The sequence below is a fragment of the Aquarana catesbeiana genome, linkage group LG08 (genome assembly GCF_042186555.1).
Source record: "Aquarana catesbeiana isolate 2022-GZ linkage group LG08, ASM4218655v1, whole genome shotgun sequence".
NCBI lineage: Eukaryota > Metazoa > Chordata > Amphibia > Anura > Ranidae > Aquarana > Aquarana catesbeiana.
Window position 1 is genome coordinate 24,325,402 of NC_133331.1, and position 27,488 is coordinate 24,352,889.

At 43.7% G+C, this 27,488-nt stretch overlaps 1 protein-coding gene across 1 annotated transcript in view; it reads left to right on the top strand.

Moving 5' to 3' along the window:
• The first annotated feature begins 530 nt into the window (after window positions 1-530).
• LOC141105643 (alpha-2-macroglobulin-P-like) overlaps window positions 531-27,488 on the top strand; it is a 108,818-nt gene continuing 81,860 nt past the window's right edge. The window contains exons 1-2 of the mRNA XM_073595616.1: window positions 531-701; window positions 19,910-20,018. The gene's annotated coding sequence lies outside the window, so the exon portion shown is untranslated. The remainder of the gene's footprint in view (window positions 702-19,909; window positions 20,019-27,488) is intronic.

A 27,488-nucleotide genomic window follows, 5' to 3' on the forward strand; every position in this document is an offset into this window, starting at 1 on the left:
TAATGATACCATTGTCATTACTAAAATCTTGTTTATAGTCCCTTATCCTCTCCAAGAGCTTGCATACTATTGATGTTAGGCTAACTAGTCTGTAATTCCCAGGGATGTATCTTGGCCCTTTTTTAAATATCGGTGCTACATTGGCTTTTCTCCAATCAGCTGGTACCAGTCAATAGACTGTTCATAGAAATTAGGAACAATGGTCTGGTAATTATGGTGAAGAGACATCTTTGAGCCAATGAAAGTACATCTGAGAAAGACAATGAAGAATGACAATAGCAGGAACAGCCCAGAGGCAAGGAGAACATGCAAAAAAAGCATCTGGCAGTGTTCATTACATTTTTCCTGCTGCTTTTTAAAGTTCTTGGACCCTGTGCACCTGTAATCCCTCTATATTTATACAAAAAAAAAAGCTTTCTCATAACCAAGTCTCATGTCACAGCTAATATGAAGATATTGTGATAGCAGTTGGCTTGCGCATAAGGCAGTGTTCATATATTTAACTTATTTGTTTTTCATTTTGTAAGGTTTATGATCTATTTTCATATTGGGGATCTGACCTTTATGACTATCAGATCCGGGAAGACGACAATTCATGTGGATTCCCTGACTCTCGACCACCTCCATTTATACCAAGGCCAGGACCTATATTTCGCCCCTGGTTCCATGAGAGAGATCGTGATGTGAGCTACATATTTCAGGTACATTGGAATGCAGTGAGACGGAACCGTCCAGCACCCCACTTTGGTGCTTCCGTCAGTATACAGCTTCCTCCAGTCTCAACATAGGAACCAGATATTATAGCAGACCATACAAGACTAGCTGACAATAGCTTGTATGAGAACTGGAACTGTTTATTGAAAACGTACACAGAATTTATAGTACACCAGGTCAGGTGAGGCTGATCACCTTATCGTATGCAAAGGAAATTGTATACAGAGATATAATTAGCATAACTAAGGAACAACCAACATATACTATATGCTAATGCATATCTAGCAACTAATAACTGACAGTGATACAATTAGACATGTGCAGAACAAAAACATTTGTTTTGTTTCATTTCAATTCGTTTCTTACAAATTTTGTTTAGTTAAATTCAATTTGTTTTCTGAATTCGAATTCAAATAGTTTTCGAATCAATTTCAAATAATTTTCAAATCAGTTTTTACTAGTTTTCAAATTCGAATAGTTTTCAATTTTCCAAAGAGAGTAAAATAGACTAGAAATAAAGGAATAGAATAGAAAAAAATATACAATAAAATAGAAAAGAATATAACAGAAAATAAAAGAATAGAATATAATGGAATAGAATAGAGCAAAATCAATAAAATAGAAATAATATAACCGTCTTCTGAAATTTGAAAAGAATAGAATAGAAAAGAATATAGACTGGGATGCGAGATCACTGTTGAACTCCATATACTTAATGAACTTTAGTTTACCTTGAAAGCGGAGGAACTTTACACCCAGGATCTCAGCCCCACACCAGGGTTCCACAAAATCGTGCCCTTCCCCATAAAGCGGATTGTCATTCCCATCCATAACACGGAGGTGTTTAGCCTGCACCTGAACTGGACACCAACTTAAATGGGACCTATCACACAAAAGACGCTGACACTCCAAATGCAAAATATGGGTCTTTACATTGCATCCACTCTTATGAACTACTGTGCAAAAAAAATAATAACCTGCGACCACTTTACTGTCAGCATACATGGTTTGCCAGTCTATGGCACATAGGGTAGAAAGTATGCATATGTAAATGAGTCGAATTGTTTTGTGTTTTTCTCTTTTTTAAAAAAAAAACCTCCTTTGGGGGTCACGGTTGCCGTTCACAATGAGCACTGCATAACATATGTTTTTATATTTAGGAGCTGGGGGTTGGAAGGAGATTACGGATAGTGGTAAACCAATCCATATTTCTTGGCTTTGTTTAGAAATTGATTGTTGACATAGCTCTGATTGAGTCTCCCACTTCCCCCAAAGTGGACGCTGTGGTACGGGTGCATCAACGACACCCCACTCTTACAGGGTCCTCGCAGGTGTGCCAGTTCACAATTCCAATTTAAATAGATACCTCTAGGGGTCACTATCTGGAGACTAATTACTAAATACTTAGACTCCACTTTCTTAGTGTCAGATAGTGGGATCACCCTCACATTCTCCTCACTACTTAACCCTCTCTCCCTCACTTTCTCTTTACTACTTAACCCTCCCTCTCCCCCCCTTTTTAATTTTTTTTTCTCCTCCTCACTACATCCTCATTCACCATAATTTACTCCTCATTGGACTAAAAATCCTACGGTAATATCACACAATGATAGAGGTCTTAACATCCCCAAAAGAGAACACAGATATTACGTCACCTGGGGAAGGGGAAGCCGGCCTTTGTGTTTCTACAGGAAACGCATTTCAAAGCAAACTCCATCCCCAAAATGACTGATGGATACTTCACAAAAGCTTATCATGCCACTAGTCCAGAATCCGGGACAAAAGGAAGGAATGGGAAGAACTCGGGTTTCAAGCTCACCCAACAACTGGCGGACCCGGGGGGGGCGGTTTCTCCTTCTCAAGGGAAACATTGGGAAATTCCCCCTCACACTAGCAAGTGTATATTTCCCAAATACTGCACATGTGATTTTTTGTCAAAAATTAATTGACAAGCTCTCTTGGTTTGCTTCTGGGTGTATAGTGCTTGGGGGGACTTCAATGTCCCATTGGACCCCCTTCAAGACACCTCAAATGGCAGATCAACAATAACGTATCATAAACTTAAGAAAACTAGAACAATGCTGAACACATTGATGCTGACAGACTCATGGCGGGTAACACACCGACAGGAGAGAGACTATACTTACTTTTCCACAGTCCACAACAAATATTCCCGCATAGACTTTGTGTTCGTAACTATTTACACAAACTTAAAGGATGCACAGCCGAAGGCCTTCTCCTATCCACGGATGTGGGGAAGACCTTCGATAGGGTGGCTTGGGACTTCATGTTTGCGGTGTGCAAGCACATTCGAATTCAGCCCAACCTGCTAGCATGGATCTCGGCATTATACCAAAACCTGATAGCTAGATTGAAGATAAACTGGACTCTTTCAGAACCAGTGCACATACATAACGGCATGAGGCAGGGCTGCCCCCTGTCCCCAATACTATTTATTCTCACACTAGAACCATGTATACACATGATAAACAGTAATTTATCAGTCAAGGGCTTATCCCTAGGATCCACGTGCCATAAAATAGCCCCTTACGTGGATGACCTCTTGTTCATTCTTACACAACCTCATATATCGATCCCCAACCTAATAAAAGATTTTGAACTGTTTGGATACATTTTCAACTTCAAGATAAATTATGAAAAGTCAGAAGCACTTAACATTTCCCTAAAACCCAGGCAACTACAAGACGCCAAATCCAATTGTCCTTTCAAATGGGTAGATCTCAAGCTCAAATACTTAGGGATATGGCTTACACCAGAACTAGATAGTTTATACACCCAAAACTTTCATCCCATTCTATACAACCTGCGACGGGACTTACAACTCTGTAACCTCAAGCCATTATCTTGGTAGTGGAGGGCTGCGGCTGTAAAGATGACTGTTTTGCCCAGGGTATTATATTTATTACATACCTTGCTCATCAGACTACCTAAAAAGTTCTTCTCCCTGCTAAACACGACATTGAGAGATTTCATCTGGGCAGGGAAGAAATCACGCATTAGCATGCTGATTCTATCAGAGGGTGGGATTAACCTACCACATTTCAAACACTATTATTATGCTACACATTTGATATGAATTCTTGAATGGAATTGTCAAAGCCTACAGGCCGAGATTCCCCTATGGTTCCTACCATGGGTCACCAAAGAGGCACGCCCTTCTAACATAGCACTACATCCCACAATCGGCCCAATGTTGGAAATCTTTCATGCAGCGTCACAACAATATAACAGTGCCTCAACTCCTGGTCCCCTGACACCACTAATCCATAACACAGAATTTGCGTTAGGCCACACTACGGCGACCTTCCCACACAGAGAAGATGAGACTCCCATGACAGTTGCCCACTGTGTGGACAATGGCAAACTTAAAACTTTTGACAAATTAAAGTCAGAACTACAGGCGAAACACTTTACCCAGTGGCAGTACAGGCAATTACATAATTATGTCCACTGCACTGCCAATAGACAACAATTTCTTAGAGAGCAGACTTGGTTTGAACAAATGTGCATCACGGGGGAACCTGTGAGTAAGGCAACTTCCTTGATGTACAACTGGCTACAAACCAATAAAATTTAACAACCGGACAGGCATAAGAAAGAATGAGAAACAGCACTCAAAAAATCCTTCACAGACGAACAGTGGGTCAATGCATGTACCCTTGGACACAAATGTTCCATCAGTACTGGCACCCAAGAAACTGCCTATAAGGTACTGACGAACTGGTACTTTACCCCAACCAGATTGCATGCATGGTACCCAGATGCAACAGATGTCTGCTGGAGATGTGGCACGGACAAAGGCACCATGCTGCACATCTGGTGGGACTGCCCACTTTTACGCGGTTTCTGGGATGAGGTCTGCACTCAGATTCATGCCATAACAGAAACTGAGCTGAAAATCACACTTGAGTGCTGTTTGCTACATATATCAAATTACTCACTAAGTAGGTACAAAAAATCGGTAGTTCGCCACATGCTTAACGCAGCAAAAACAATCATCCCAAGACATTGGAAATCAACACATACACCTACGATAACAGAATGGTTATCTGAGGTTAACTCACTTTACAAGATGGAGGAAACTATGGCAATGGCGTCAGAAAGGACTGACAAATTCCACAAGCTATGGAAATCATGGTTCATTTTTAAGTACTCGGATTACTTTGCCAAGATGCAGAATGGCTGACTTCACAAGATAGGAACATTGTCCAGATATACTTAATCCATACTTCACGATAGGAGCTAACATAGATCATTCTTGAACCCAGCTGACTATCCTAAAAGTCATCTATATAAAAAAGAAGTAAATAACCTAAAAACCATCTACCCCCTCCCCCTTATTCACCCCCCACCCCTCTTTTTCTCCCCCTTCCACTCCCCCCCTTTTTTTCATTTATTTTATCTTATACTATTTTTTTTTTGTTGATTATTTTATTATATGTAATTAATCTCCTTATATTCTAACTTTCAAGACACTTATAAAAATATAACCCTGGTTCTTGAATTCTAATGATTTGCAAAACATGAGGGGCTATCATTCACACTCACAGTTTTAACAGTTTTATCAATAGTTATAACAATCTAAATTGGAAATTAGGGTTGTACACACAAACAGAAAAAGTATTATCTGTATTTCAATTTGAATTAAACATAGAATACCTGGGTTGTATTGCAGGATGCCTTATGAGAATGTAATGAATATTTAACTTCTTTTGTTATAACATTATATTTGCTCAATAAAAACTTTTATTGGAAAAAAAAAAAGAAAAGAATATAATTAAAAAAAACTATAGAATAAAATAGAAATAATGTAACCATTTCCCAAAATTCAAATAGATTTAATGCGAACTTTAAAAAAAAATAGAAAGAATATAACGATCTTCCCATTCTAATCTATTCTTTTCTTTTCTATTCAAATTCAAATTTATTCTATTGACATTTCGGAAGATGGTTATATTCTTTCTATTCTATCCTGTTGTTTTTTTCTATACTATTCTGTTATTTTCTAATCTATTCTTTTTCATTCTATTCAAATTCGAATTGATTCTATTTTGATTTTGGGAAATGGTTATAGTCTTTCTATTCTATTGTTTTTTGAATTTTATTAAAGTCTATTCTATTTATTCTATTCTATTTTTTTCTATTCTATGCTGTTCTTTTCCTATGTATTCAAATTGATTCTATTTGAAATTAGAATTTCAGAAGATGGTTATATTCTGTTCTTTTTTTATTCTATTCTATTCATTTCTATTCTGTTCTTTGATTTTCTGTTTTGTTATATTATACTATATTATATTATATATATTTTTTTATTATATTCTTTTCCATTCTATTCTTTTCCATTCTATTCTATTTTTTTCTATTGTATTCCTTTTATTTTCTATTCTATTTTATTCTCTTTAGAAATTGGAAAACTTTTCGAATTCAAAATTGATTCGAATCTATTTGAATTGAAATTTCGTCCAGATTTTTTTTTCTGTTATTTCAGATTCATTGGTACTATTGTAATTCAGAAATTCGAATACATCTGAATTTCCGAAAACAAAAATTAGTCAGAATTTTATTTTGGAATGAAACAAACTGCACATGTCTAAATATAATTAACTTGAGCTAATTAACTAGTCACTTAAACCAACCTAGGTGGCTCAATGCCCACCCAGACAATGTTGTGATTAATCAGACAGAAAAATAGACATCAATTAACAATATGACTGCAACCTAGGAGGCATGCAATGGGAGAGACACATATTTGTATATTCTGTCCACTAGATAAGTTATTAGAAGACAAACCATGTACATTTTAAGTAATCCAAACCATGCTCTCATTGTCCATTAAGTAGTTGTCCATCATTTTCTCGGTCACCCTGTGCCACTAATAGACACACGGTTACTTACACATAAGAAGGGCCGGAGGAGCTGAAACAGGAGTTTTCTGACATCTCTAAAAGAAGCTGTGTTCCACGAGCCCCCCACCCAAAGTGATTCCCCTCACATCCACTAACTGGCTAGAAATAGAGATTTTTGACTCTCAGTAAAGCACAGAAAGTACCTGAGCAGGATGAATTTCAGACCTTTTTCAAGATTAATGTGCAAACTATATTCTAGAAAATGATCATTCCATAAAGAAATGACAAAGGGATTCCAATGCTTTTCAACTCATTGTTATAGCCATAGCAAAAATAGCGATATTAAAATATAACTTTTCATCAAAAAATGTACATGAGTAATATCCAGTTAATGGTATTCCTTTTTTTATTTCAAGCTGTAGATGTTTCTGCACATTGCCATTCACAATGTCCTGTGCACTGTGAAAAAAACAGCCTGCAGCATTTATTGTGCGTTTAAAGTGCGTGGCAGACCATAACACCCCTCAACGTCAGAAGGGGGCGGGGGATCCCGCCCCCCTCTGATGTCACAGAGAATGCCACAGGGAAGTCCCCATCAAGTCCCTGTGCATCAGAGGGGGGCGGTGTCACCGGGTAGCCCAGCCCTCAGGTTATTTAAGAACCGTCAGAAGAGGAGAAGCATCACACAGTGGGAGCCTCCCTCCATGCCATCATGGATGCGGAGCGCCCCGAGGAGAAGAAGGGAAGAAGACACCGCGGAGGAAGATGCCGGACGAGAACACCAGAGGAAGAACCAGAACAACCAGAAGAACCAGAAGAAGAAGAAGATGGAGGAAGAAACCGAAGGAAGATAGAAGATAGAAGAAAAAAGATAGAAGAAAGAAGAAGCATTTATCCACTTCCCACCTGACCACTGCACATATACGGCCGGGTGGGAGCTCCCTCCTTCTGACTGGACGCTCCCGCGTGATCCCAATGCGTGCATGTCACTCGGACACGCCGCATCTCGGAGCGGCAGGAGGGCAATGTGATTTGCCCTCCTAATCCGCACGATGGCTGTGTGTAATCACAGCCATTGTATAGTAAACAAGGGGGAGGGGGTGGCAGTTGACAGGAGATCACGCCGCCACATGCCCGCGCAGCAGCGCGATCCCGATCTGCCTGTGCCCCCCAGAGACAGCACAACACAGGAGGGCCCTGTGATTGGCCCTCCTGATCACATGACGACTGTGTCCAATCACAGTCGTCATGTAATGTAAATAGAGAGCGTTGTAACTGCTCTCATCTCTTCCTCTCCTCACACAGAGCCTGTCAGTGAGGAGAGGAAGAGAGATCTGTGCTTCAGCCGGGAGATCAGTGAGTTATATAGCTGTTTGTCTGCTGTTTACCCACTGATCACCCAGCTAGTGTTCCCAAAACACAGTGTCCCCAAAACACAGTGTCCCCAAAACAGTGAAAACACCTGTCAGTGAACATCTGCCCATCAACAACTGGCACATCTTTCCGCCAACAGGGGGCACATCTGTCCGCCAACAGCGGGCACATCAGCCCATCATCATCAGGCACATCTGCCCGCCAGTCATCAAGGCACATCTGCCCGCCAGTCATCAGCCACATCTGCCCGCCTGCCATCAGGCACATCTGCCCGCCTGCCATCAGGCACATCTGCCTGCCTGCCATCAGGCACATCTGCCCACCAGTCATCAGGCACATCTGCCCGCCAGTCATCAGGCACATCTGCCCGTCAGTCATCAGGCACATCTGCCCGCCATTCATCATGCACATCTGCCGCCCACCATCAGGCACATCTGCCGCTCGCCATCTGACACCGTCAACAGCTAACACATCAGCCCGTCATCAGCTGACACATCAGCCCATCATCAGCTGACACATCAGCCCATCATCAGCTGACACATCAGCCCGTCATCAGCTGGCACATCAGCCCGTCATCAGCTGGCACATCAGCCCGTCAACAGCTGACACATCAGCAGCCCACCATCATCAGGCACATCTGCCCGCCCGCCATCAGGCACATCTGCCACCCGCCATCTGCCCATGATCAGGAACATCTGCCCGCCAACATCAGGCACATCTAGCCACCCACCATCTGGCACAGCCGCCCACCATCTGGCACAGCCGCCCACCATCTGGCACATCTACCGCCTGCCATCTGACACATCTGCCCACCAACATGACAAAAAGGTCTTACAGCGCAGAGGAGGCTCTCCAAATACTCCAGAGTATGTCGGACGAGAGTAGTGGGGAATTCTCTCCGTCAGACTAGGATAGCGACTATGAGCCAGTGGAAAGCAGTGGCTCCGAGTTGGAAACAGAGGAAGATAGAATCCTAACAAGGGGAATCAGGAGAAATGAGCAGGAGGAGGCTTTCACCAGCAGCGCAGCACTCCAGGGCATCCACCAACAGGCATCCACCAGCAGCGCAGCACTCCAGGATGATATGCATGTATCCACCAGCAGCCCAGCACTCCAGGATGATATGCAGGCATCCACCAGTAGGGCAGCACTCCAGGTCATCCACCAGCAGGCATCCACCAGCAGCACAGCACTCCGGGATAGGCAGGCATCCACCAGCAGTTCTGCAACCTTCCTAGAAGACAGACCAGATGCTAGCAACGGATCCCATCAACGAGGCAGTGCCCATACTAGCCTCCCAGATGTTCTACTGTATCCAACATGGCTGCCCGATACATCAGTAGAACCTGTAATACCCCTTTTCACAGCCCAGCCAGGCCCTCAGATGCAGACGGAAAATGTAACCCCACTTTATTATTTTCATTTATTTTTTACCAATGATCTCCTAACTAGGGATGAGCCGAACACCCCCCTGTTCGGTTCGCACCAGAACATGCGAACAGGAAAAAAGTTCGTTCGAACACACAAACACCGTTAAAGTCTATGGAACACAAACATGAATAATCAAAAGTGCTAATTTAAAAGGCTAATATGCAAGTTATTGTCATAAAAAGTGTTTGGGGACCTGGGTCCTGCCCCAGGGGACATGGATCAATGCAAAAAAAAGTTTTAAAAACGGCCGTTTTTTCAGGAGCAGTGATTTTAATAATGCTTAAAGTCAAACAATAAAAGTGTAATATCCCTTTAAATTTCGTACCTGGGGGGTGTCTATAGTATGCCTGTAAAGGGGCGCATGTTTCCTGTGTTTAGAATAGTCTGACAGCAAAATGACATTTTGAAGGAAAAAACTCATTTAAAACTACCCGTGGCTATTGCATTGCCGACAATACACATAGAAGTTCATTGATAAAAACGGCATGGGAATTCCCCAAAGGGGAACCCCGAACCAAAATTTAAAAAAAAAAATGACGTGGGAATCCCCCTAAATTCCATACCAGGCCCTTCAGGTCTGATATGGATATTAAGGGGAACCCCGGCCAAAATTTTTTAAAAAAATGACGTGGGGTTCCCCCTAAAATCCATACCAGACCCTTATTCGAGCACGCAACCTGGCAGGCCGCAGGAAAAGAGGGGGGGACGAGAGTGCACCCCCCCTGAACCGTACCAGGCCACATGCCCTCAACATTGGGATGAGGACAAGGGCCTCATCCCCACAACCCTGGCCGGTGGTTGTGGGGGTCTGCGGGCAGGGGGCTTATCGGAATCTGGAAGCCCCCTTTAACAAGGGGACCCCCAGATCCCGCCCCCCCCTTTGTGAAATGGTAAGGGGGTACTTATCCCTACCATTTCACTAAAAAACTGTGGCATTCCCCGTGACGTCACAAGGAAGTCCCGTCAAGTGACCGTGCGTCAGAGGGGGTGGGGTCACCGGGTGGCCTCACCCCCCGTTATTTAATAACTGTCAGACGAGGAGCGCCGTCACACAGCAGGAGCCTCCCTCCATGCCAGCATGGGTGCGGAGCGGCCCGGAGAAGAAAATGAAGAAGAGAAGAAGAGAAGAAAAGAAGAAGAGAAGAGCGGGAGCCTCCCCCCCATGCCATGGGTGCGGAGCGGCCCGAGGAGAAGAAGATAGAAGACGCCGCGGAGGAGATACTGGATGAGAACGCCGGAGGAAGAACCAGAAGAGCCAGAAGAACCAGAAGAACCAGAAGATGAAGGAAGATAGAAGAAAGAAGAAGTATTTAAATAAAGGAATTGTCAAAAACTGTCTCTTGTCATTTTTAACATTTTTGACAGTTTTTTAGTGAAATGGTAGGGGTAAGTACCCCCTTACCATTTCACGCAGGGGGGAGGCCGGGATCTGGGGGTCCCCTTGTTAAAGGGGGCTTCCAGATTCCGATAAGCCCCCCGCCCGCAGACCCCCACAACCACCGGCCAGGGTTGTGGGGATGAGGCCCTTGTCCTCATCAACATGGGGACAAGGTGTTTTGGGGGGCTACCCCAAAGCACCCTCCCAATGTTGAGGGCATGTGGCCTGGTACGGTTCAGGAGGGGGGCCGCACTCTCATCCCCCCTCTTTTCCTGCGGCCTGCCAGGTTGCGTGCTCGGATAAGGGCCTGGTATGGATTCTTGGGGGGACCCCACGCCGTTTTTTTTTTTTTTTTTGGCGCGGGGTTCCCCTTAAAATCCATACCAGACCTGAAGGGTCTGGAATGGAATTTAGGGGGAACCCCACGTCATTTTTTTTTTAAATTTTGGCCGGGGTTCACCTTAATATCCATATCAGACCTGAAGGACCTGGTATGGAATTTAGGGGGACTCCCACGTCATTTTTTTTTTTTAATTTTGGTTCGGGGTTCCCCTTTGGGGAATTCCCATGCCGTTTTTATCAATTAACTTCTATGTGTATTGTCGGCAATGCAATAGCCGCGGGTAGTTTTAAATGAGTTTTTTCCTTCAAAATGTCATCTTGCTGTCAGACTGTTCTAAACACAGGAAACATGCGCCCCTTTACAGGCATACTATAGACACCCCCCAGGTACGAAATTTAAAGGGATATTACACTTTTATTGTTTGACTTTAAGCATTATTAAAATCACTGCTCCTGAAAAAACGGCCGTTTTTAAAACTTTTTTTTGCATTGATCCATGTCCCCTGGGGCAGGACCTGGGTCCCCAAACACTTTTTATGACAATAACTTGCATATTAGCCTTTAAAATTAGCACTTTTGATTTCTCCCATAGACTTTTAAAGGGTGTTCCGTGGCATTCGAATTTGCCGCGAACACGCCAAATTGTTCGCTGTTCGGCAAACTTGCGAACAGCCAATGTTCGAGTCGAACATGAGTTCAACTCGAACTCGAAGCTCATCCCTACTCCTAACCTACATTGTGGAGCAATGTAATCTATACGCCATCCAACATATAGCCAACAATCCCAGTTCCTCGTATGTCCGTCCTTTTGTTTGGAAACCCCTCACCGTAGAAGAATTTAAAATTTTCCTTGGCCTAACCCTCAACATGGGGCTGACAAAAAAAATGAACTCCATTCCTACTGGTCTACCCAACCTATCCACCACATGCCGGTCTATTCGTCATTGATGCCCAGAACCCGTTATGAGATGATCATGAGATTTTTACACTTCAATAACAATGCCCAATGCCTCGAAATCATCCCAGTTACGATAAGTTATTCAAAATTCGGCCCCTAATCAATTTTTTTTGCGCCAGCTTCAAGGAGATGTTTACCCCTGATAGAAACATATGTGTAGATGAATCTCTGGTGCACTTCACCGGAAGACTGGGAATAAAACAATACCTCCCCAGTAAAAGAGCCAGACGTGGGGTAAAATTTTATAAGGCATGTGACAGGGCCACGGGTTACACATATGATTTTATCATTTATGAGGGAAAAGACAGACAGCTAAACCCCCCTGGATGCCCTACCTACATGGGAACAAGTGGCAAAATTGTCTGGCAGCTGATCCAACCATTACTTGGGAAAGGTTACCACCTTTATGTAGACAATTTCTACACTAGTCTCCCACTTTTCCGCCATTTGTACCTACAGAACACTGTGGCCTGTGGGACAGCACGGACCAACCGCAAAGGCTTCCCACAAAGATTGGTCGCCAAGAAATTGAAGCAGGGTGAAATGGCCAGTATGCGGACTGAAGAAGTACTAGCGGTGAAGTGGAGAGATAAAAATAGAGATGTCTACATCCTTTCAACAATACATGACGACACCTAGGTGGAACTTCAGAGAAGAGGAGGCCCCATACAGAAGCCAAAATGTGTGCATGAGTACAACCTATACATGGGGGGTGGATATGAACGACCAGATGATGCAGCCCTACTTGGCCACCAGGAGATCACTATTTTGGTACAAGAAAGTCGCCATTTAATTGATGCAACTTGCCCTATTTAATTTCTATATCATTTTTTCTAAGTGCACCCAAAGTTCCCTACCCTATCTAAAATTCCAAGAAGACGTTGTCACAGCCCTTCTCTATCCCCAAGGCCAAGCCCCTCAACTAATTCGCTCCGATTCGTTAGCCAGACTCCATGAAAGGCACTTTCCCGGAATCCTCCCTCTTACCCATACAGGTCGCAAACCCCCAAAAAAATGTCGTGTATGTGCAAGTAGAGGAATTCGCCGTGACACCCGATACTACTGTCCCCAATGTCCCTCCCAGCCAGGCCTCTGTATTGGAACGTGCTATCGGAGCTATCATACTTCACTACACTATTAGTACAGTGAAGATGATTTTTTTCCACTATCTGCCATTTCTGCGAATGACCCGGACTGTTAACGACTATGCCTCTGCCAAACATGTTTCTGCCTTCAACATGAATTGGGCAGCACAGTGGTGTAGTGGGTAGCACTCTCGCCTAGCAGTAAGAAGGGTCGCTGGTTCGAATCCCAACCACGGCACTACCTGCCTGGAGTTTGCATGTTCTCCCTGTGTCTGCGTGGGTTTCCTCCGGGTACTCCGGTTTCCTCCCACACTCCAAAGACATGCTGGTAGGTTAATTGGATCCTGTTTAAAATTGTCCCTAGTATGTATGAATGTGAGTTAGGGACCTTGGATTGTAAGCTCCTTGAGGGTGTAGGGACTGATGTGAATGTACAATGTATATGTAAAGCGCTGCGTAAATTGACAGCGCTATATAAGTACCTGAAATAAATAAAAGTAAAATAAATTGACCCGGACTGTTAAATGACCATGCTTTTTGCCTGCCTCCTGAACTGATCATTTGCCCTGCCACTGTACAGCACAGGGGTCTCACATATGTGAGGGGCTCCAGAAAAGGTTTTCCGAGTGGAGAAAACATTTTTCTCCGGGTTTTTAGTTTTCTCGGATTAGGGTCTGGAGACTCAGAGGCTTTGCAGAGATTTGGTTGGGAAGAAGCCTCTACCCTTGTCCTCGGGTCTTACCTGACCAAGGCCCAATGTACAAAGTGCTGCCTGCTGCCACCTGAACTGGTCATGCCTCTGCCTGCCACCTGAACTGGCCATGCCTTTGCCTGCCACATGACCTTGCCATGCCTTTGCCTGCCACATGACCTTGCCATGCCTTTGCCTGCCACCTGGACTGGCCATGCCTATGCCTGTTACCTGATCTGCCTGCTAAACCTTGAACTGTACTGAACCATGTTCATACTTTTCCATATCTGTCTGCTGCCTGGACAATTCCTGGACATTTCCTTTGGCTGTCTGGACAAATGCTTTGGCTGCTCTGGAACGGTATTCCTGCCTGCTAAAACCACAGGTGAGCTTTTTTTTTACCTTTTGCTCAGCAGAATGTATTTTGGGGTGTAATTTTTGGTGTGTACATGCTATGTGTTAGAAGCCTGGAAGTGCTACTTGCAATGTTGGGCCTCTGTATGTGGCCAGGCTGTGGAAAAGTCTCACACATGGGGTATCGCCATACTCAGGACGAATAGCATAATGTATTTTGGGATGTCATTTTGGCTATGTACATGCTATGTGTTAGAAAGATCTTCTAAATTGACAACTTTGTGAGAAAAAAAATAGGTTTTCATTTTCTTTCCACATTTTCCAAAAACTTGTGGAAAGAAATGACATGTTCAAAAGACTCAGTATGCCTCATAGAATATACATTGGGTTGTTTTCTTTCCAAAATGGGGTCATTTTGTGGGTAATTCCATTGTCCTGCTGCTCCAAGGCCTTCAAAAATGTGATAGGTACTCAGAAAATGAAATGTGTAATTTATGCCTTTAGAACGCCTGATGGTGCTATATGGATGTTGGGCCTCTGTATATGGCCAGGCTGTGGAAAAGTCTCACACATGGGGTATCGCCATACTCAGGACGAATAGCAAAATGTATTTTGGGGTGTAATTGCAATTATGCCTGCACCGTGTGTGAGAAATAACTTGTAAATATGACAATTTAGTGAAGAAAAAAAAAATCTATATTTCTTAATTTTCCAAAGCATTGTGGGGAAAAAAATTCAACTTCAAAAAATTCACTATGCCTCTTACTAAATACCTCAGACTGTCTTCTTTCCAAAAAGGGGTCTTTTGGGGGGTTATTGTACTGTCCTGACATTTTAGGGCCTCAAGAAATGAGATCAGTGCATTAGGTCATCAGTGCATTGGGATTGATACATTTTCAATAATGCGTAGCATGGCTTGTAGACTCTATAACTTTCACACAAACCAATGATCATACAATTATCAGGATTTTTTTTTACCAAAGACATGTGGTAGAATACATTTTTGCCTAAATTTTCAACAAAATTAAATTTTTTTGGTTTCTTTTAAAAGAGAAAGTAGAAAATTTTGGGTTTTTTTTCAAAATATTCGCTCTTTTTTTGCTTATATCACAAAAAATATAAAATGAAGTGGTGAATAAATACCACCAAAAGAAAGCTCTATTTGTGTGAACAAAATGATAAAAATTTCATTTAAGTACAGTGTAGCATGACTGAGTAATTGTCATTCAAAGTGAGAGAGCACTGAAAGCTGAAAATTGGTCTGGGAAGGAAGGGGGTGAAAGTGCCCAGTATTGAGGTGGTTAAATAAAGGAATTGTCAAAAACTGTCTCTTGTCATTTTTAACATTTTTGACAGTTTAACATTTTTGACAGTTTTTTGTGAAATGGTAGGCCCTTACCATTTCACACAGGGGGGAGGGCCAGGACCTGGGGGTCCCCTTGTTAAAGGGGGCTTCCAGATTCTGATAAGACCCCTGCCCGCAGACCCCACAACCACCGGGCAAGGGTTGTGGGGATGAGGCCCTTGTCCCCATCAACATCAATATCCATACCAGACCTGAAGGGCCTGGTATGGAATTTAGGGGGACCCCCACGTCATTTTTTTTTTAATTTTGGTTCGGGGTTCCCCTGTGGGGAATTCCCATGCCGTTTTTATCAATGAACTTTTATGTGTATTGTCGGACCGGCAATTCATTAATAGCCGCGAGTAGTTTTAAATGACTTTTTTTCCTTTGAAATGTCATTTTGCTGTCAGACTGTTCTAAACACGGGAAACATGCGCCCCTTTAAGGCATACTATAGACACCAATTAAAAAAAATACAGTCAGCGCAAAAATACAACTGTCACAAAGTAAACAAGCTGCTGAACACTAAAGGCAAACATATAAAACCTCAAAAGACATATGGAAAACAAAGCAGTGCAGCGCTATAATTAAAAGTCCAAATAAAGTCCTAAAATTAGAAATCACATGTAGATGGAAAAAGGATTCTCTTCTGGAATGATGTAGGTGCTCAAGAAAATTCCATGCAGTGCTACAAATCCGTGAACCCACCACCGGCCAGCCAAACCGCTCACCTTAGCATATGGACCCCTGAACTAACAGATGGGTCATAACAGCTTTTACCACACTCAGTGGATAAGGATGAAGGCTTGTCTAAGTAGATGGTCCCACGGTAATGAAAATGGCACTCGAAATTGCAGATCATATCACATGAAATAAAAATGGAAAAACATAGTGCACACTGCGTGGCTAAAACACAGTAACATTTATTAAAATTCGGTACTCACAAACACGGCACTATGCCCTAGTGCTGGGTTACAGGTAAAAATATCATCAAAAGAGTATCATGAGTTGAATGGTGGCTGCAGTGATGTCCACTGCAGCCACCATTCAACTGCAGTGCCATTTTCATTACCGTGGGACCATCTACTTAGACAAGCCTTCATCCTTATCCACTGAGTGTGGTAAAAGCTGTTATGACCCATCTGTTAGTTCAGGGGTCCATATGCTAAGGTGAGTGGTTTGGCTGGCCGGTGGTGGGTTCACGGATTTGTAGCACTGCATGGAATTTTCTTGAGCACCTACATCATTCCAGAGGAGAATCCTTTTTCCATCTACATGTGATTTCTAATTTTAGGACTTTATTTGGACTTTTAATTATAGCGCTGCACTGCTTTGTTTTCCATACTATAGACACCCCCCAGGTACGAAATTTAAAGGAATATTGCACTTTTATTGTTTCACTTTAAGCATTATTAAAATCACTGCTCCCCAAAAAAAGGCTATTTTTAAAACTTTTTTTTGCATTGATCCATGTCCCCTGGGGCAGGACCCGGGTCACCAAACACTTTTTATGACAATACCATGCATACAAGCCTTTAAAATTAGCACTTTTGATTTCTCCCATAGACTTTTAAAGGGTGTTCCGCGGCTTTCGAATTTGCCACGAACACCCCAAATTATTCGACTCGAACTTGAAGCTCATCCCTAATCAAGAGCAACAAAAAATGAAAAAGTTGTTAAACTTTTAACTTTGAGTAATATGTAATAAAGAAATAATATTAAATACTATGAGATCCAGTTATTTATAATAGGACATTAGAGCTTATTATCTATTATTGTATTATAATTGAACATTATAAAAGTGAATGTTTCACTACCATTTCGTTATGTAAAAATAAATAGAAGAAGACAGGATAGAATAAGGAGAAAAGCCCCCCCCCCAGCAGACAAGAGAAGAAAAGCAGACGAAGGTCTGTTATAAAGTGAAGACATTGTGAGTCTAAACTGAAGCTATTCTTCATGGCACAGTGGCCAAGGAGACATTATAATAAATAGATAATCAACTGTCATACCAAAATATGTATAACCTCAGGAGACGACCATTGGTTACTCTGATGGAAGACAATCTTGGTAGACAACCACAGATATTCAGATAGTGTAGGGCTTCATTAAGTAGCCCAGAGTTGCTCTAATGCTATATCATTTCAGCAGACGTCAAAAAGTTGATCAGATGACCTATCCAGCAAATGCTATAAGAAAGGGAGAGGGAAATCGTTAACAGTTGATGTCTAAAACACCCATTATCGCTAATGAACGGAAAAATAAGAATAGGGTAATAAAAGGAGAAGAGGAGGAGGAAAATGAATAGAGGAGAGGAGAGAAGGAATTTGGTGGGCATAATCAGATACGGCCAAAGACAGACAAAAAAATGCACATATAGGCACAACAGGGCATACATGTTCATATTTGCATCCACGGAACCAGGCAAATTTATAGAAAAGGCCTGTATGAATTGACCTCATGCAAGCCGGGCGGGGTCATCGCATCTAGGCGTTCAATCCATAGGGTTTCGCATTGGAGTATACGCTAACCCCAGTTTCCCCCTCTGGGACCTGGAGGTATAACCTCCAGGACAAAGAAGGAAACCATCTCTGTGTGGTATTTGTAATGGAGACCAATATGTCTAGTCACCAGCGTGATGATTTTGCCCCCCCGCCAGACTAATAGGTATGGTCGCCAATCCTCTGTCCAAACTGGCGCTTGGTCTTCCGATTATATAAGGCTCCACATCTTCAATTCATAATGTGTATGACACCCTGTGTGGAGCAATTGGAAAAGATGTGTGGTTTATGCCATTGGGAAGGCAAATCCCCTGGCCTTCCCATACCCTTGGGCACCGTGAGCAATTGCCACATCGGTAAGACCCACATGGGAGGGAAATAACATTTTTTGAGGAGCATAATGACTTAAGGTTGAGCATATTGCTAAATGTTTTCTATTCAATGGAGTAAAAGAGCAAAGGTGTTGATTTACTAAAACTGTGGAAAATCTGGTGTAGCTGTGCATGGTAGCCAATCAGCTTCTAACTTCAGCTAGTTCAATTAACCACTTCAGCCCTGGAAGGATTTACCCCCCTTAATGACCAGGCCATTTTTTGTGATACAGCACTGCGTCGCTTTAACTGACAATTGCGCGGTCATACGACGCTATACCCAAACAAAATTGAAGTCTCTCACAAATAGAGCTTTCTTTCGGTGACATTTGATTACCTCTGCGGGTTTTTTTTTTTTTTTTTTTTGCGCTATAAACAAAAAAAGACCGACAATTTTGAAAAAAAACACAACATTTTTTTACTTTCTGCTATAATACAAATAATAAAAAAAAATATTTAAAAAAATGAATCCATTTATCAGTTTAGGCCAATATGTATTCTGCTACATATTTTTGGTAAAAAAAAAGCGCAATAAGCAAATATTGATTGGTTTACGCAAAATAAAAGTTTGGACTTTTATTTTTTTATGTTTTTACTGGTAATGACGGCAATCTGCCATTTTTAGCGGGACTGCGACATTGCGGCGGACAAATCTGACTCCAAGTGACTGCTAATTGGCGCTTTACTCTAATCTGTTATCAGTTGTCTCAGTGGAACACAGTGATCATAGAGCATGAGGCGTGATCATGGGAGGATCACATTGTAGCCATCATTTTGCTATAGCGTGGTCAGCAAGTAGTTAAACTGCACATGAATGGTATTGTTAAAGGCTCTGCAGCATGTGATGTAGCACTATCAGTACTATTTTGGGGGCCCACTAGGCTTTGGAAATTTGCTGTACTACCACTCATGTGGGATAGGAACCCAACATTCTCTGCAAGTGTAATCATTTGTCAATCAAATTACAGATTTTCTCCTGACAAAGCGGCATTAGACCGCAAAACTAGTTGAGATGCTTTCCATGACCAACTATCCCACTGTGATCCTCCCCTCTTGGGGACCATTATACTGGTGATATACATGGACTGTCACCATGCTTTTAATCTGTATCTGATTATTTGTTATCTTTTATTGATTTTGTATTAATAAAACGTTATACATTTTTCTATATACATGTTTATGCATTTGAATCTATCTTAGTTTAACTTATACCGATATAGTCCAATTGCCCCTGTTCTCTGTTTTGGTTGGGGACCAAACTTCCGATTTCTATATCTCTAAATTTCTGAATGATGGTACTACTGGCTACATTTCTCTTACCACAAGTATTGTTATAGAAGCTACATTCATTTTTCTATTAGGAAAGGTAATTTTTTCCTTAGCTTCACCTATTCCTTTGGCTTAAAGAAAATTCTATTTGCAAAGTGAACATGTTATATTACTTTAGCAAATCAGCCACCAAGGGTAAAAGCTGACAGCACTTTGTTTTTAATTACAGGGTTTGCGGTTAAAAATCTTAACAAGTGCGGAGATTAAGAAGCCAGTGAACTGTGTGGACATTCCTATTGTTGATGCCATAACTGACAGATTAGACCCTGTTGCTTTCGGTAAGTTTGTTGTGTGAGGGAGCTGTGGTGACCAGTGTTAATTTTGGCAGCAAATTTCGATTTAGTTTTAGTCTTAGGACTAAAATGGCATTTTAGTTTTAGTCCCATTTTAGTCTTCTGTAATTGTTTTAGTTTTAGTCGTATTTAGTCGACTAAATCTCCAGTACATTTTAGTCGACTAAAACTAATTTTAGCTGTCTAAAATCTAATAGGTGTAATTAAATTGTAATGCATTAGTTAACATTTCTCTACAATTTCCCAACTCATTATATACTGCTGGAGTGAAAAATCTAATATGTTATTTATTATGGCATTGAGGTATGAACATGCACTACAGAGCAATGTTAATTTTGAAGTCAAATTTCATTTTAGTTTTAGTCTTAGTCTTTTGACTAAAATTGCATTTTAGTTTTAGTCCCGTTTTAGTCTCTTGACTAAAATGTCATTTTAGTTTTAGTCGTATTTTAGTCATCTCAGTTGTTTTAGTTTTAGTCGTATTTTAGTCGACTAAAATAGAATTCATTTAATCGACTAAATTAGACTATGTTTTAGTCGTTTTAGTAGACAAAATTAACACTGGTGGTCACCATGGGGGTTGGTGAGCTGGGTATGAGGTAGGTGTTGTGACTGTGGGGGTTGGTGAGATGGGTGTGAGGGAGGTATGGTGACCATGGGGGTTGGTGAGCTGGGTATGAGGGAGCTATAGCGACCATAGGGGTTGGTGAAATGGGTGTGTGGGAGAAGTGGTGACCATAGGGGTTGGTGTGATGGGTGTGAGGGAGGTGTGGTGACCATGGGGGTTGGTAAAATGGGTGTGCAGGAGTTGTGGTGATCATGGGGGTTGGTGAGATGGGTGTGAGGGAGGTGAAGGGGCCATGGAGGTTGGTGAGCTGGGTATGAGGGAGATGCAGTGACCATGGGAGTTGGTGAGCTGGGTGTGTGGCAGATGTGGTGACCATGGGGGTTGGTGAGATGGGTGTGAGGGAGGTGTGGTGACCATGGGGGTTAGTGAGATTGGTGTGAGGGAGGTGTGGTGACCATGGGGGTCGGTGAGCTGGGTATGAGGGAGGTGTGGTTACCATTGGGGGTTGGTAAGATGGGTGTGCGGGAGATGTGGTGACCATGGGGGTTGGTGAGATGGGTGTGTGGCAGATTGGTGAGCTGGGTGTGAGGGAGGTGTGGTGACCATGGGGGTTGGTGAGATGGGTGTGCGTGAGATGTGGTGACCATGGGGATTGGTGAGATGGGTGTGCCGGAGATGTGGTGACCATGGGGGGTTGGTGAGATGGGTGTGTGGGAGATTGGTGAGCTGGGTGTGAGGGAGGTGTGGTGACCATGGGGGTTGGTGAGATATGGGGGTTGGTGAGATGGGTGTGCCTGAGATGTGGGAACCATGGGGGTTGGTGAGATTGTTGTGTCGGAGATGTGGTGACCATGGGGATTGGTGAGATGGGTGTGCAGAAGATGTGGTGAGCATGGGGGTTGGTGAGTTGGAAGTGCGGGAGATGTGGTGACCATGGCGGTTGGTGAGATGGGTGTGAGGAAGGTTTGGTGACCATGGAGGTTGGTGAGCTGGGTATGAGGGAGATGCGGTGACCATGGGAGTTGGTGAGCTGGGTGTGTGGGAGATGTGGTGACCATGGGGGGTGGTGAGATGGGTGTGAGGGAGGTGTGGTGACCATGGGGGTTAGTGAGATTGGTGTGAGGAAGGTGTGGTGACCATTGGGGTCAGTGAGCTGGGTATGAGGGAGGTGTGGTTACCATTGGGGGTTGGTAAGATGGGTGTGCGGGAGATGTGGTGACCATGGGGGTTGGTGAGATGGGTGTGCGTGAGATGTGGTGACCATGGAGATTGGTGAGATGGGTGTGCCGGAGATGTGGTGATCATGGGGGTTGGTGAGATGGGTGTGTGGGAGATTGGTGAGCTGGGTGTGAGGGAGGTGTGGTGACCATGGGGGTTGGTGAGATGGGTGTGCCTGAGATGTGGGAACCATGGGGGTTGGTGAGATTGTTGTGTCGGAGATGTGGTGACCATGGGGATTGGTGAGATGGGTGTGCAGAAGATTTGGTGTGCATGAGGGTTGGTGAATTGGATGTGCGGGAGATGTGGTGACCATGGGGGTTGGTGAGATGGGTGCGAGGGAGGTGTGGTACAGGGTGTGCGGTTAAAAATCTTAACAAGTGTGGAGATTACGAAGCCAGTAAACTGTATGGACATTCCTATCATTAATGCCATAACTGACAGATCAGGACGCCCTGTTGTTTTCGGTAAGCTTGTTGTAGAATCTTTTCATCCAAGTACAATACTTACTTCTAGATTTGAGTTTATTTTTATCAGCTTAATGTAGTGTGGTTGTATAGACCTTTGTGGGTGGTACTTTGTAGGTCTACTTAAAAGAGACCTTATCACCTGACCATTCATCTCAACAAAAGCCTTCCAAAGCAATTATATGTGCATTTAATGTTTTTTATGCATGTTATAGTATAATATATCCCTTACAATGGTGCTATCCAAAATATCAACAATTGGGGGCATGGCCGACCGGAGCTGAAGATGGATGCCTGATACCTCAGCTCGTCTCACAGGGGAGATACTCTAACTACTCAGGCCGCACACACAACATAATCCAGTGCCATCCTAGCACCTGGGACACCAGGGAACATGGCCAACGTGTCCAGGAAGAGAAACCCAGAGTACAAGCCTAAAAAACTCACTGAGTTCTCCTACAAGCCGGCGGAGCAGGTCAGTGAATGCCAAGATGGCGCCGGCAAGGCCGCGCCGCGGGACTCATACACGGATCTACCGGACGAATTCCCGGTAGAATCCGCTCCATCTGACCCCCCAGCTCTACCCACACACCCCCTGGAAGGTGACCCCCTCCTAAATAGCCCAGCTAAGGCTAAGATGAGGCTCGATGCGCCGCTGCAGCGGCCGCCCACAGCACAAATTGAGGCCCAGGCTTTCAACCCCCTTCTCAGCAACCAGGCCCTGCATTCATCTATGGCATCCTTCCCCACATCGGGACAGCCTGTGATGGACACCACATTAAAGGACATGCTACTGTCTCTGCAGACCTCCCTCATGACAGATCTCTCCTCACTATTTGCTAAAATCTCCTCAGACATACACACAATAGATGAAAGAGTGACATGCATTGAAAAAAATATGAGTGATTGCACTTCCACAGTTAATGAAGTCATAGATGTGTGTAAAGATGTGAGAGAGGAACAAACATGGATCCGCGCCAAGCTGGCCGACTTAGAAGACAGATCTCTCAGGAACAATGTCATGCTGCGCGGGGTCCCCGAATCCATAATGCCTGCAGATCTGCCACGATACGCGAAAGAAATGATGCACGTCATTGTCCCAGAAGCATCCCCCAGGGACATAATCATTGACAGAATACACAGAATAGCCAAACCATCCCACCTCGCTGCCTCCATTCCCAGAGATGTTTTAATGAGAGTCCACTTCTTTCACATTAAGGAGAAACTCCTGCTGGGGGTCAAAAACAAATCACCATTACCAGCTCCGTACACAGGAATCCAGTTTTTCCCGGATCTCTCTAAATACACTCTCCAGCTAAGAAGAAACCTGAACCCGATCACAAAGGGACTTCAAAATAATAAAATACCATACAAATGGCGCCATCCAGCGACTATCCTGGTCACTAGAAATGGTCAATCTCACATCATACATGACCTAAACAAAGGCCTGCACCTCCTCCACAACTGGGGAATAATCACTGAACCTCCCAAGACCCCAAAATATCAACAATTTTCATAAACTTCTATAATGTGAAAAGCATCTGTGATAAAGTAAATATAATATTATATCCACATACACAAAGTATACCTTTCTGTGTAACTGTTTCATTCATCACTAGGGATGAGCTTCGTGTTCGAGTCGAACCCATGTTCGACTCGAACATCGGCTGTTCGATCGTTCGCCGAATTGCGAACGATATGGGCCGTTCGCGCCAAATTCGTGTGGCGCGTCACGGCCCATAATTCACTGCGGCATCGCAGTGCATTGCTTGCTGATGATTGGCCAAGCATGCACTATGACCCGCATGCTTGGCCAATCACAGCGCCGCCTTAACAGAGAGCCATAATTGGCCAAAGCCAAGGAGGCTTTGGCCAATTATGGCTCAGGGGATTTAGTACACGCCCCACACTATATAAGGCCGCCTGCACGGCGGCCCTGTGCAGTGTGTTCCGGTGTGCTTAGAGAGAGAGAGACAGTGTCATTTCATTTGAGTTAGCTAGATTAGGCAGGACAGTCAGTCAGTTAGCTGCACTTAAAGTGTATTGCGTATGTATATGCATCCCAGGTGTTGCATATATATATATATATATATATATATATATATATATACACTGTATTCAGTTTAGCTAGATCCGTTCCTGTTATCTTCTAGACTATTTACATTTAGTGCAGTGCGTCCTGCTCACAGTGTTCAGCTAGATCCGTTCCTGTTATATTCCTACTGACAGGCAGGCTTGTCTTGTTACAGTATTTTAAAGAAAATTACTGGTGTTCTTTTGATCCTATTAGTACCACAGTCAGGCAGCTAGACTATTTACAGTTAGTGCAGTGCGTCCTGCCCACAGTGTTCTGCTAAACCTACAAGTAAGTGGGGTGCGTCCTGCTCACAGTGTTCAGCTAAACCTACAAGTTAGTGGGGTGCGTCCACCTCACAGTGTTCAGCTAAACCTACAAGCTAGTGGGGTGCGTCCTGCTCACAGTGTTCAGCTAGATCCGTTTCTGTTATCTTCTTACTGACAGGCAGGCTTGTCTTGTTACAGTAAATACAGCTACCTGAAGAAAATTGCTGGTGTTCTTTTGATCCTATTAGTACCACAGTCAGGCAGCTAGACTATTTACAGTTAGTGCAGTGCGTCCTGCTCACAGTGTTCTGCTAAACCTACAAGTTAGTGGGGTGCGTCCTGCTCACAGTGTTCAGCTAAACCTACAAGTTAGTGGGGTGCGTCCACCTCACAGTGTTCAGCTAAACCTACAAGATAGTGGGGTGCGTCCTGCTCACAGTGTTCAGCTAGATCCGTTTCTGTTATCTTCTTACTGACAGGCAGGCTTGTCTTGTTACAGTAAATACAGCTACCTGAAGAAAATTGCTGGTGTTCTTTTGATCCTATTAGTACCACAGTCAGGCAGCTAGACTATTTACAGTTAGTGCAGTGCGTCCTGCTCACAGTGTTCTGCTAAACCTACAAGTTAGTGGGGTGCGTCCTGCTCACAGTGTTCAGCTAAACCTACAAGTTAGTGGGGTGCGTCCACCTCACAGTGTTCAGCTAAACCTACAAGCTAGTGGGGTGCGTCCTGCTCACAGTGTTCAGCTAGATCCGTTTCTGTTATCTTCTTACTGACAGGCAGGCTTGTCTTGTTACAGTAAATACAGCTACCTGAAGAAAATTGCTGGTGTTCTTTTGATCCTATTAGTACCACAGTCAGGCAGCTAGACTATTTACAGTTAGTGCAGTGCGTCCTGCTCACAGTGTTCTGCTAAACCTACAAGTTAGTGGGGTGCGTCCTGCTCACAGTGTTCAGCTAAACCTACAAGTTAGTGGGGTGCGTCCACCTCACAGTGTTCAGCTAAACCTACAAGCTAGTGGGGTGCGTCCTGCTCACAGTGTTCAGCTAGATCCGTTCCTGTTATCTTCTTACTGACAGGCAGGCTTGTCTTGTTACAGTATTTTAAAGAAAATTGCTGGTGTTCTTTTGATTCTATTAGTACCACAGTCAGGCAGCTAGACTATTTACAGTTAGTGCAGTGTGTCCTGCTCACAGTGTTCTGCTAAACCTACAAGTTAGTGGGGTGCGTCCTGCTCACAGTGTTCAGCTAAACCTACAAGTTAGTGGGGTGCATCCACCTCACAGTGTTCAGCTAAACCTACAAGCTAGTGGGGTGCGTCCTGCTCACAGTGTTCAGCTAGATCCGTTCCTGTTATCTTCTTACTGACAGGCAGGCTTGTCTTGTTACAGTATTTTAAAGAATATTACTGATGTTCTTTTGATCCTATTAGTACCACAGTCAGACAGCTAGACTATTTACAGTTAGTGCAGTGCGTCCTGCTCACAGTGTTCTGCTAAACCTACAAGTTAGTGGGGTGCGTCCTGCTCACAGTGTTCAGCTAAACCTACAAGCTAGTGGGGTGCGTCCTGCTCACAGTGTTCAGCTAGATCCGTTTCTGTTATCTTCTTACTGACAGGCAGGCTTGTCTTGTTACAGTAAATACAGCTACCTGAAGAAAATTGCTGGTGTTCTTTTGATCCTATTAGTACCACAGTCAGGCAGCTAGACTATTTACAGTTAGTGCAGTGCGTCCTGCTCACAGTGTTCTGCTAAACCTACAAGTTAGTGGGGTGCGTCCACCTCACAGTGTTCAGCTAAAGCTACCTGTAGAAGGTTGGTGGTGTTCTCATACTACAGGCAGGCAGTTGATTTTGCTACAAGTTAGTGGGGTGCGTCCTGCTCACAGTGTTCAGCTAAACCTACAAGTTAGTGGGGTGCGTCCACCTCACAGTGTTCAGCTAAACCTACAAGCTAGTGGGGTGCGTCCTGCTCACAGTGTTCAGCTAGATCCGTTCCTGTTATCTTCTTACTGACAGGCAGGCTTGTCTTGTTACAGTATTTTAAAGAATATTACTGATGTTCTTTTGATCCTATTAGTACCACAGTCAGACAGCTAGACTATTTACAGTTAGTGCAGTGCGTCCTGCTCACAGTGTGAGCAGGACGCACAGGCAGGCAGTTGATTTTGCTAGCTGCAGTATCAGTACATATATATATATATATATATATATATATATATATATATATATCCCAGCTTAGTGCAGCTACAGGCCATTAGTATGTCTGGAAGGCCAAGAAGGAGAGGCAGACAGTCACAAGCCAATAAGAGAGGGCAAGCAGGCTCTGTGACTAGTGCTGGTCGTGGAGACGGTGCATCCTCATCAGCACGTGGCCATGGGACACGCTTGGCCTTTTTTTCGGCAGCTGGCCATGTTGAGCCGCAACATGCGGAAGACTTGGTCGAGTGGATGACCAAGCCGTCCTCATCCTCCTCATCCTCTCTCACCCATGCCCAGGGTACTTTGTCTGGCAAAGCAGCGGCCTCTTCCCTCGGCTCAATGTCATCAGTGACTCCTTCCCTAGCCCCACCATGTCCTCCTGAGGAGTCCCTCGAACTGTTTGACCACAGTGTTGGGTACATGCTCCAGGAGGATGCCCAGCGTTTGGAAGGCTCTGATGATGATACTGAGCTCGATGAAGGCAGTAACACGAGCACGGACAGAGGGGGTGCCCAAGAAGGACAGCAATCTGGCAGTCATGCTCCCCCTGCTGCAGCATACTGCCAGGTTTGCTCCAGTGATGAGCAGGGAGGGGTTGATGAGGTCACTGACTCAACGTGGGTGCCTGATAGGAGAGAGGAGGAGGAGGAGGAGGA